Below are 12,649 nucleotides of genomic sequence, written 5' to 3'. Positions count from 1 at the left end.
AAAAAATCACCGCTCTAGTGCCATAATCAAGGGAGAAATGACGGAAATACGTTTGAAGAAAAATCAGACGCCAATCATTATTTATCGTTCCATATACCGCTAAATACACTTAATTTTGTGGACACTCCTGGCAGTGATTGACATGGTTTCAAAATGCTGTCACTGGGAAAACACATTGTATTGTATTATTGTAATTATATTATTAATACGACTAAAGATTTACATAGATATATTTCAAAAATACAAACCTCCTTTTTCCGGGCTTCTGCGGTTGTTTTACAACTTACAGCACAAACATTACTTCCAAGTAGACATGTTACTAGAATCAAAAAGAACATAATCGTCAGCATTAATTAAAAAAGTAATGAAGATTGAAGCAGTTTTTTGAGAACCTTTAAAAATATTTTATTCTGCACAAAATTACAGCGTAATTCAATTATTTCACTTCTCAACTCGCAAGAAAAAACATAGTTATTTTCGCAAACCTCTTTTTCACAGTTTTGAAATGACACGGGACAAAAGTTAAATAAATGAAAAATTTGGACATTCATTTAAAATTGCGTAAGAAGATGGGTGATCCAGTTTAATGAAGGTCGTGATAATGTGCACGATAACGAACGAATTGAGCGTCCCCTTTTATGAAAAGGTAGTTTTTATTTTTATTTATACATTTAAATGCCTTGTAGGCTTTTACATATGTAAATATATCGTCAGACTTGTATTTTACAAAAAAGTAGCAAATAAAAATGAGGTTTTAATCAGTAAAATAATATAGTATGTATTATTTCATTTTTATTCACCACAGTACCTATGCACGTTTGTATCCAATCGTTAACATGGTTTAGCCCAAGAAAATCACAAAATGTTATTTCAGATTTTCAAAATTAAATTTTAAAATAATGTTTAAATATGTAATTATTCTGTATGTGTAATGTTACTAAACTTCTCTAAACGGCTTAGCCGATTTACGTGCGGTTTTCAGCGAAATGTAGATTTTTGTGCTACGCGTGTTCGTAAATGTTAAAATGTTCAATCAATTCTGTAAAAAAAAAGTTAGACGCTAAAATCTTTTTTTTCATCGACCTACAAGGGTTGCACTCGACGAGAATGCATTTACAAAAAGAATGGAAAGATGTTTTTTTTTGGGTTTAAAAAAGTTTGTTTTTCAATGTTTACAAACAACATTCGCTTTTTATGGATCCCAATCAGATTCTTCCCTTTCATTCCTTATAATTTCTTCCCATTTATTTATTTTTACTGGTGTAGTGGTCAAGACGCTTGACACACACACGGAAGGTTCCGGGTTCGATTCCCGGTAGAACAAAAAAAATCAATGTGATTTTTCTCAAGTCTGTGTGTTCTGTGATGTAATTCACCACTGTAATTGGGTCTCCTGGCCCATTGTGGCGCAAAAAAAATACTAAAATAATATTAATCGACATTTAATACATTTTTGAAAATCGAATTCATGTATAAAGTTCACCCCCGTTGGTGAGTAGAGCCGAGTTTGACATTTGCAAAAATAATTCCATATTTGAAAATCAATTATTTTATGTTTTGGAATTCAACCATAAACAAGTACCCAGATACCTACTTATCAATGAAAAGTATTTTTTCAAGCTAATAGCAAGCATGCCAATGTTCGAGCATGACAACGTCTGTCGGGTCCGCAAGTATTATATAAAATTATTCCCCGCATCATAAATCCTGGTAATTCTCTAAATAAATAGTAATTTCTTGGTTTGATAAAAAAAACAATTTAAACTTTCCAGTCAACGAAACAAGTTTCACATTTATTGTTACGATTTGTCTTTATTTAATTATTGTATTGTTAGCAATTAGGAGCGCATAGGAGCAAAGTAGAATTATGAAAAAAGACGTGCTTATGAATTTGTAACCTATTTATATGCACCGGAAAAACCTACTAGATAATTACTTTTAATTGGGAATTAGTGAGATTTTCAAATGCAATGTTCAAATATAATTTGAGATATCTTTTAAAATCTGGAATAATACAGTGTGATTTTTTCGGATAAATCAAGTTAACGAGTATATGCAAATGTATATTAGTACTGTAGGGAATGAAAATGAAATAATAAATACCATGATATTTTACCGAGTAACTCTCTACCTGAGTAACACCACCCTACGCTAATGCTTTTGCTACGAACCCCCCGAGTCTTAGTAATCATTGAAAATATAATGAAAATATTTTATTCGCTTTTTATTTTTTGGACATTACAATTTGTGTTTTAAACTACGAGTATGAGAAAACTTCAAGAACCGAAGTGTTTTAATTGTTTTATGAGCCGGATATCCGGCTTAGGAACTTGCCTGATAACTGGTATCCAGTATCCGGCCAAACCACTATCCATTTCTTCGCGAATAAAATGGATAATTTTTTCGTTAGCTGCTTGCTGTACGCTGACGATGCAGTTTTTTAAGCAAGCAGCAAGGAGGATTTGCTACAAATAGTCTCTAGAATAAATTAAGTATACCTTGAGAGCGAATTGGTGATGAACGAAAGTAAGTCAAAGGTGATGGCATTTGAAAGGGGAAGAGAAGTGAGGTTACTGATTGCACACTGAAAAATAAGGAATTATATTTGTTGATACGCCATCATTATAACATTGATCAGTGCTGTAAATTTTATGTTAAAATACAACAAAAATACCTACTCGTCATTCAAACATGAATGTCAAACGTTTTGCAAGAACAGCTGAAGTTTCGATGTCGCATTCGATTTTCATTGTCAAGTGCTTTGTGGCACTTGAGATAAAGTCGATTGGTTTTCAATAGACTGCATTCGTATGGGTGGTTCAAGAATGCTGTCACTCGTCGAATTACGGAAGTCGAATTCGATTCGAAAGACGAACGAGCCTAACTTGAGGCCTTTGGGAACCCCAGCATGATAGTGAATAATATTTTTTACGGTATTTCAAGGTATTTATGTGTAAGCATCAAAGTGATTATACAAATTTTATAATGCAATCAATTTAACTACTAATGAATTTCGAACATTCTGTACCTACACTTGTTTTTGACGTAGTGATTCCGTATCTTGTTATGATTCATATTATTTTCTTTATCTACCTTGAGGTCTTTTGAATATGTTGTAATATAATAATCAGTTACGCGTGTAATGAGGAAGTTCAGTGCTAAAAACAATATACTGGGAGTATTCTTGATACTCCCGTCGGATCTTTATTTTGTATTTGATCCTTTTGTTTTGTTTGTCAAAAAGGCGAAATGAAAGAAATAAAATCACGCTATACATAACATTATTCATCGAAATCATTAGTACAATAGGCTATATAATAGTAAAATATACACCTTGGTCAGTGTCGACCAACTCGCTCCGGAGATACAACTGAACTGGGCGCGCGCCGTGCCCACTCAAGCCCAAATTCAGACCCCCACGCGTAGCACTGTGACAAACTATTTCCGGTAGTCGATGAAATGGACTAGTCATACTTTTATGCTGTAATCTTCATAGTTTTTGCACACGAGTTCCTCGAAAGTACACGAAAAATATTAGTCGCGGCAAAACCTTACGTGATACCGAAAACGAATCATAAGATTTTCACTCGCGTTCGTATCAAAAATGTTTTCTAAGCCACGGTTACATTTAGAGCATTCAATTGTACGGCAGAGTTTCTTGAATTTTTATTTTATTATTACCTTTAAGAGTATTTATTCAATAAAATACACATGTAATTACAACATAATTACATTATAAAAATAAAAACATAAAGTATAAAAACAAATTTGTCCTGATAAACTATTAAATAATAGTTTGTCATCGGGTGCTCAGTCACTAGTTTTTAAGATTAAAATAAAAGAGTACAGACATAATATTGTACACTTATAAGTAAATGAACATATTTTGATTTTGATTTTGATTTTTTATATTTATTTATTATATATCCGGCCTAAGCCAATAACAGTGGTTACATAAAGAAACATAAATACAAAAAACTGAACAAAAAGAACTTAAAACTTTGTAGCAAAGACAAATAAGGGCAATACAATAATGGTATAGAATATATTAATAAAATCGAAAGATATAAGACTTCGAGCTAAACCATGCCAATCCAACTTCATCCTACACTGTTTTAGTCGCGAAGAGATCTACGAAAAGCCCGAAGATCTATTCCAAAGAATTCTGAGTCCGTGTGATGAATTGACTCGTCTACACGTTCTGGACATTGGAGCATAAAAACAAAAGTTGCTCTTAGAAGATTTAATAAATAGCAGATTTCTGGTAACATGGTTGGGGACATGAAAAGAAATAGATTGTAACAGAGATTAGACATCACTAAGTATTTTGAAAATGCATATAAGGTCCATCTCAGTTCTACATCTCTCCAATGAAGACAGATTAAGAGATTGCTCTATTTCAAAATAGGAATAATTACCCCTTTGTAATACGAGCAACCATGCCACTTTTCTTAGAAAACGGTGTTGAACAGACTCGATATGGTCAATATGAGTCCTGTAGAATGGAGACCAAATAGGGGAAGCATATTCTAGAATGGGCGAGCTAGTGAGCAAAAAAGAGTTTTGATGCTTTGAAAAAATTACAAATAATATTAAAAAGAAAGGAAGAAAAAAAACTCAAGAAAACCAAATAAAATGGTTTTAAATATTTTTAAAAAAGTACAAAAATAGAATTTTAAAAAATAACTACTTTGAACGACGCAACTTCACAAGTTCTTCCAAATCGACAAATGCTATAATGTCGTGATAGATGTCCAGTTTACTCGAAGTTAATTCACTAATCAGCAGAACTCACCGAAGAGCCCTTGCGACGTCACACACGAAAAAAAAATGCGATGGTTAAACGACACGTAGTTTTTAAAAAAAAATAAAACATTTAATAGTTTATTAACAAAGGATGGAGCAAAAAAAATAACCTCTGAACTTCTTCACTCTAGTTTTGTTTAAGTCCTGACGACGAAGTAGTTACCTCGAAACTGGTCCCCACGAAGTTGTACTCAAAATTTAGTGGTTTTTACAAATTCATAAAATAAAAAAACTAAAATATTTCGCAATGCATGACTCGAAAGGATTTCTTTATGACCTTACCGTAAACATTACTTGATCGCGATGTAGCGAGGACCCTAAATGTGAACGTTCCTTGAAACAGTCCGTAGTTTAAAAGATTATTTCTGGATTCCCCTGTAATTCCTTCGCCTTCGACCTAATAAAAAATAAATAAACTGTAATAATTATACAAACAAACACGTATTTTAATAGCCGCATCTCAATTTAGCAAATTAATAATGCATTACTCTCAGTCAGTGGCAGCTTAGCGTGGTATGGCACCCGGGGCGGTTTTTAAATGACCACCCCCAAAATAAAACAATAACACGGACAGAGTGTCATTTTCTTTCCCTTTCAACAGGTAAATATCATATACAACGACTACTGATAAAAATATATGAAATGGATTTAGAATAATTCTTTGATTATGAAAATACAATTAATTATTCTTAATCCATTTCATATATTTACTAGCGGAGCCGACAGACAGTGGCCACTTAAACCAGCCATTGACAGGTCATAAGCCCTGAAGATGCCTAGACTTCTATATTACCTTCTCTTAAATGGTCATCATCGCTGTTGTAATATGTTAATATTAAATTATTATTGTTGTTTTCTAGAGCCAAGTGGGTTCCAGTGTATCCTTCGAAAATATTGGGCTCACATCTTGGAACATCAGCTCAGGAAATAACTTCTTGACAGAATTAATAATTTACAACATATCCGGAATAAATTGCCCTCCAGTTTATGAACACAAGATTTTAGAAAAGCCTCTGAAATACGCCCTGTATTCATTGCGACATGATGACTATCAATTCAACATTAATTTTTAACCTTTTCATGTCAGCACCTTTGATGATTTTCCAGTAAGACACTTGCTTTTATGTGTATTTTATTAGTATTTGTTTTCCACTGCGACACAGGCCAGGAAGTCAATCGCAGCATTACAACACAGCATACCCTGACTTTACCACATTTAATGTTTGTGTTCTTATCGAACCCGGAACCTTCCGTGCTTAAATCAAGTAACTTAGCCATTGCACAACGGAAGTCGCCAATACATTTAATTTTTACTTTCTGCCTTGTGGTTTAAAAATTGGCGCATGCTACTGGGCATGAAGTCATGGGTTAAATTCACTTGATAAAAAATAACTCAATATATTTTGTCTGCCTCGTGATGTGAAAGGTCTCATATTTGATTCCTAAAATGGTTGACGTGAAATTTTTAATTTTAAAAAAATATATATTTGGACCCCTGTATTTAGTAGCCTTACGTGTCATGTACAAGGCTGAGGTACTCGGAAAAAATCGTTTTTGTTTGTCTTGGAAATGGGATGTTCGATCACTGATTTTGGTTTATTACCTTTATGAGTCCAATCACCATTGTTGCAAAGTTCAAGAACAATGGCGCATGATAACTACTTTTAACTACAGTGTGGATATCTGTTAAGGATATTCCATCTTTCCTGCATTCTGCTTCGAGATTATGGTGTTGTAAACCGAAAAATGAGCAATGAAATAACAGATGTTCGATACTCTGTGAAGAAATATCAACGCATGGACAATAGTCATCGTTCCTTAATTTAAACCTATCTATATAGATAAGTTCTCATGGCTCCGTGTCCGGTAAAAATTTGGGTCGTTTCGAAAGTACTTTGGTGATGATGACGGAAGTTTGCTGCATCAGCCAGAGCTGGGAAAAACATTTTAGTGATTTTACCTGTAGAAGAAGCGCGGTAATGATCCTCCCAACGCTGCTGCGTATTTTGTTTTATACAGCGTTTAGCAAAGCTAAGGGGAAATTCTGAGAAGAAAGGTGCCGTTCTTTTACAAGTTGCGGATATTTTCCCATTGGAAATACTCCAGAGTTTTAAGAATTCATATCATTGATATACATAAATATATATACATGTTATGGTAGTCCTTAAATCAGAGTAAAAAAAATATTTCTTAATTCTCTTTATTTAAAAAAAAATCTAGTTTTCATATTTAATTAAAAAATCAGATTGTGTTCTCGAATAAAACGATCATTGGGCGACATTTTGCTCACTTCACCAAAAAGGCAACTAACATTTTTCGCCAGTGAGGAAGTACTCGTATCAAATAATGTAAGAGCACGCCTGCGCTGCTATTCTGAATGCTCTCGCGGCTATAGAAAACACTTTTATAGCGCTTATTTTGTATGTAAATACGCGCTATAAAAGCCTTTTCAGCGTTTTGAATAGCTTCAGCTTTACTATAATATAAAACTTCTTAAAAAGATGCGGAAATATCAAACATCTGGCAGAATGGTGAATGTTACACGGTGTGTAAAGTGATCGTTTAAACCAGTTGATGATAGCCCTATAAATGCCTAAATTTCCACATTTCTCATTAATCTCAGTGAGATATCCATTTTTTACATTATTTTTTATTAACCGCTTCAGTAATCATAAAAAAATTTAAAAACTGAAAAAAAAGTTATATTTTTATGAATTAATTTTATCAACTAAACATGTATATTCTTCGTGAAAACATTGTCAGCCACGTGGTGTAATGATCAGCATGTCTGCCTACCCTGTAAGAGGTCTCGGGTTCGATTCCCGACATGGTTGATATAAAATATTTATTTGAAATCGTGTTTTCACACTAAAATATTTCATCGTCCCTTGACCGGTACCTGAGCCTCGATTATGATGGAAAGATAAAGATGCCATACCTTCGCCTTGACGGTATAGTTTAAGATATATTCCCTCTAGCGATTACAAAGATATACTACCGACCCCCCACTTTCAAGTTTTGGGTAGGTACATCGATATGAAACAAGGGGAAGCGTACGTCACGGTAGACATATCTACGCTCTAAAATGACATAGCTTCAGTATGACGTCATAGTTGAAGATTAAAGTCTCCCGACCGACTACAAAGATATACTGCCGATACCCCCCACTATCAAATTTTTATGTAAGTACATCTGTTTATACCGATGGATCTAAAACCCCTCGATACGTTTATCTACGCATTAAAACTGTCAAAAATTTTGTTCCTCCGAGCAATTTTTCCTTTAATTATGATTAATCAAAAATTATAATCGTTTTCAGGTTGGTACTTTTTTTCTTAAAAGCCTATTTAACATATGAGGGAGAAATAAGTAAATTTTGAAATCGAATTAAATTCCGATATAACTGTCAGTTTAATAAAACGAACGCCTAGATGCGAAGATAATGTCGCTAGGCTCTGTCCTATTAACATTTAAAAGTATCAAGGCGTTAGAAAGTTACTTCGAAATACCATTTCGGGCCAAAAATGAGACTTAAAGTTTATATACTATGGTGCATAGTGTGGACGAAGATATAAAAGAAATTCATAATTATAAAAATAAAAAATTCTTCTCTAAAATGTTCTCCATGCCTGTTGTAATTTTTTGAACTGTTATGTCATCATACCGTTTGCAATTGCAATTTTGCATACAATTTTTGTCGTCGTAATTTTTATTTTGTGACAACTGGCGTGTTTGTTAGTACAGCTCAGTCGTAGGGATCAAGTAGGGTAAATTGTGTATTAGTTTAATGGTTTTATTTTGCTTCCTTTAGTTATTTATTTGCGTTATCTTAGATGAACATTGTATAAGAATAACGTGTCTATTTATTAAATGTGTGTCAATGGTGATAAGTTTATTACATACCCAGTTTTGAGTTCCAAATGCGCCCACAAGAAGTCCAACGGAGATACAAGAACTCACGAATGTTGCAAGAATGAACTCTTTTTTGGTCACCGCCATTATGAGTCACGAGTTGGTGATTCGACTGTTATATCACTGATTATTATCATACGTTACACTCACTAAAGCCGATTATTTCACTCATTTTCTAGAAAAAATTGAATCAGAACCTTGAAAAATATCTATTTCATTTTTGTATGATGGACATTTCTTCCCACCAACCAAAAAAATATGTTTTTATTTACTACTAGTGGACCCGACAGACGTTGACGTTGTCCTGCCCGAACGTTGGCGTTGTCCTGCCATTAGCTTGTTGAACAAACGTTTATTCGTAAATGAGGACACAGGTTATTTATTTTAGACTTTTTTGAACTATTTATATATGTGAAATAAGGGTTAGTTTTTCGTTTTATCTCCTCATATGATTGGCTATGGCCTCGGGGAATACGTGTTATTGAAAAAAAGTCAGACCGCGTTTTACCCTGAGCATTCTAAAATTACGACACTAACTCATGCTCAACGCAAATTTAGTCATTCTTTAACCGTCAGCCGGGTTTTGACGTGACCTCGACATTTGATTCGAAACCAAAAGAAAAGAAAGAACTAAGATAGACCAGATCTTGTCTTTATTTACAAACCTAATTCACGTAAATTTAATTCTTTTTCAAAAAACCGCATGTAAATTGGTCCAGTAGATATCAAGATAAAGGACAAGCATATATACATTCATTGATATATATATATATATAGATAAATAATCTAGAAAAAAATATAATTCAGTTTTTTAATAATTTAAAGAGGCTTTTTGTTTCAGGTTCTGACTAATTAGGAATTTCCTTTGTTTAAGCAGAAGCTTTTTTGTTGAATTTGTTATTTCATTCGTAGATGCTAAAACAATTTAAATCAATGGAAATTAAAACAGAAAATATGTTAGGTCAAAGAAATTCATAAAAAATAAGATGCAATATTTGAACTAGAAATATGTGAATACACGTAAATTAATATTGATTCTAGACTTTAGCGCATACGGGAAAAGTGGAAAAAATGCAGAAGAGAGATAAAGGAAGAGAAATGAGATGTTTTTTCAAGCGTGATTTAAACAAAGCTACTGTGGGAATATCTTTGATATTGGATGAGAGAGGATTTCAAACCTCGTATGAGTTAGGAAGGAGGAATTATTGATGGGAATTAGAGATGATGTTTTGAGAATAAGAACCATTTGAGAGTAGTCCATGAACTGCTAAGCGTTGAAATGTTTCACGAAGGTGTATTGGAGCGTTAGGATTGTGAATCACAGTAAACAGAAGTGAGATTCTCCAAATCGAGACAAAAAATGGTTGGATTAATCAAAGTAAAATGCTACTGGGAAGAAATATTAAGAAAATCATTCGGCGGACGTTCGAGAATAATTATTTTTATTCATGAAAATATTGTAGAAAATTGTATATGAGTTTTAAATGGTTTAAATAGGTGCGAAGGTTTTCGCGATGACTGGTATCAATATATTTCTTTTTTGGGTGATACCGTGTGGGTTGGATTTGTTCCGACGTTTCGGCTACTATTGCATTTTTTAACGGGTTGTTTGAAAAACAGTATTCTAATTTAGGGACGGGCAAATTACAATATTTTTTAAAGACGTTTTAACTACAAATAATTATATTAAAAAACAGAATAAAAATAATGGTAAAATATTCAATAATAAATCAAACGAACAATTTAAATACACAATCAAAAAAGCTTTAAAAAAAAAAAATACGTTCCTACGATATACCCAAATATTTTATTTTTAACGAGTTGTAAATAACTTAAAATAGAGATAAGAAAATGGGAATCAGTTGGGGTAGAGTGGGATTCGAACCGCGGACCTTTGAGTCGTGAGTCCGAGACACTAGCCACGGCGCCACAACCCGATTCACTTTGTAAAAGCTTTAGCCTGTCAAAAAATAAGCAAATCATACGATTTTGTAAATATCAGCTGTCGAATAGCATTAAAATGTTTATAAACCATGCTTATAAGTAGCATATTATTCTTGACTAAAAAATAAAAAAAAACTACTAAAAAAGTTTGAACTAAAATATTTTTTTAAAAAAACATTGATAAATGCCACAAATTATCTGTGATTCGAAATGCGTGTATTTATCTTTATATACAAATATTACTTAAGGTATTTAATCGTTTATACCAGAACCAATGTGAATTATGTGCCGGTTGAAAAGTAATTATGTTTTAAATTTGTTTCAACAGAGAGGGAAAACATTGCTGAGAAGGGAATATAGAATAATGCAATTCACCACCGTAATTGGGCCTCCTGGCCTGTTGTGTTGCAAAAAAAAAAAAAAAAAGAAGTAAGCATTTAATTTCATTTTGTTTATTTCATTTATTTATTTTTAGTTACATTGAGAACATTACAGAGTATTCAATTAATTTTCAACACATAACAAAATATACATATCAGATTTATTAAATAAAAAAGAGAAAAAAAAGTAAAATTAACATACATATTACAATTTAGAAATTGCCCTCTTAAGAGTAATCCCTGTGTCATGAAATATATCGACATCTGAGGCGATACGATTGAATAACACGATTGCTCTACCTACCGGCATAACCATCGGCAGGTTGGTTCTGCATCGTGGTAGATAGAACATCCTGTGTTGCCTTTATCGAAGATAATTATCGGGGATAAATAGACCGAATTCATTCAGAATATCAGAATTATGGATGCGACCACCAATGGGTTAAAAAGTGAACATCCAAATGAATATTTATTCTCCCCAACAAAGATTGCTAGCCCAGCATTCCTAGTAAGAAGTCAGTCGGGAAAAGCCACGGGTAAAATCCATACTCCCTGGGAGCATTTTATTTATTTATTTATTCATTCAAAATTACAAAATTAAATATTTATGAAGTTATTAAGGCTTTTTAGGCTATGCCCGTGTCAAGCCACAATAAATAACATTATGGGACTTATGATCTGTCTGATCTGACAGGTCCATATTCCCGTCTTACAAATGTTTTCCCTCTCTGTTGTAACGAATTAAGTTCTAAATAACTTCCTAGGGAGAAAATCCGGCCTGTCTTCAGACATTTGAACATACATATAACATTGTTGTTTCATTAAATTTTACTTGAATAAAACTTGACAATATATTTTTTTATCAGAAATACATTAGAAAATTACTGTTTTATATAAATCATTTTTTTCTTCGGAAAAGAAACTGCGCGGCATCCCAAAACGGAAAAATCGTAAGATTTTCTTACTTTTTATCAGGCGACGCGACGGCCAAACAAATAAAAAATATAATATAATTTTTATTCTTTATATAGATATAAGTTTTCTAAAACCATTGTTACGTTTCAACAAATATCACTTAATTTCCGTAAACACACTTCATTTACCAACATACAAAACTTCACTTTAATTATTATCAAACGAAATTAAGTAAACGTAAAAATCGGTTGAATATTTTCATTTCACTCTAGCCGTTTTTACTAAATGTAAGTACTTCGACTAACACACTGGATTCCCAAGCGTTTGATATGTTATCGAGTAATGACTTATCTGTTTGATGATAAAGAATAACTTCGATTAGTTTTATCTATATTGGGTGATAAAATATCGTAATAAATAAAATTATTGTCTTTAAGGCTAGTATTGCGGAGGTTGAATAAGAAAGTCTATGATAAAAATTATTATAAAATGACGCTAAAAAAGATAGCGAATTCAAACAAATGATTTTTCATTATTCTCATCGGAGATGCGTCCGAATAAACCCAGTAGGGGAAGGTCGGACAAGATGGTTACGGTGGGCAAAACGGGCACTTCTCATTTGTGACTGTTAACGCAAAAGTGAAACAAAACATTTGCACGGATTGTTTGTTTACTACCCCCGTAGACAAATA

At 32.8% G+C, this 12,649-nt stretch overlaps 1 long non-coding RNA gene across 1 annotated transcript; it reads right to left on the bottom strand.

Moving 5' to 3' along the window:
• Positions 1 to 248: 248 nt before the first annotated feature.
• On the bottom strand, positions 249 to 12,276 carry LOC148270851 (uncharacterized; the record flags this gene model as incomplete). The annotated part of the gene is made up of 4 exons (XR_015825259.1): positions 12,137 to 12,276; positions 8,710 to 8,893; positions 5,089 to 5,203; positions 249 to 319 (listed from the first exon to the last, which is right to left on the bottom strand). It is a non-coding gene; the product is annotated as an uncharacterized LOC148270851 (long non-coding RNA).
• Positions 12,277 to 12,649: the final 373 nt, after the last annotated feature.

Source organism: Micrasema longulum, unplaced genomic scaffold (assembly GCF_059751315.1).
Source record: "Micrasema longulum isolate JH-2025_06_02 unplaced genomic scaffold, ASM5975131v1 h1tg003335l, whole genome shotgun sequence".
Lineage (NCBI taxonomy): Eukaryota > Metazoa > Arthropoda > Insecta > Trichoptera > Brachycentridae > Micrasema > Micrasema longulum.
The sequence above is the reverse complement of the archived record's forward strand: the minus strand, read 5'-3'. Positions and strand labels throughout refer to the sequence as shown.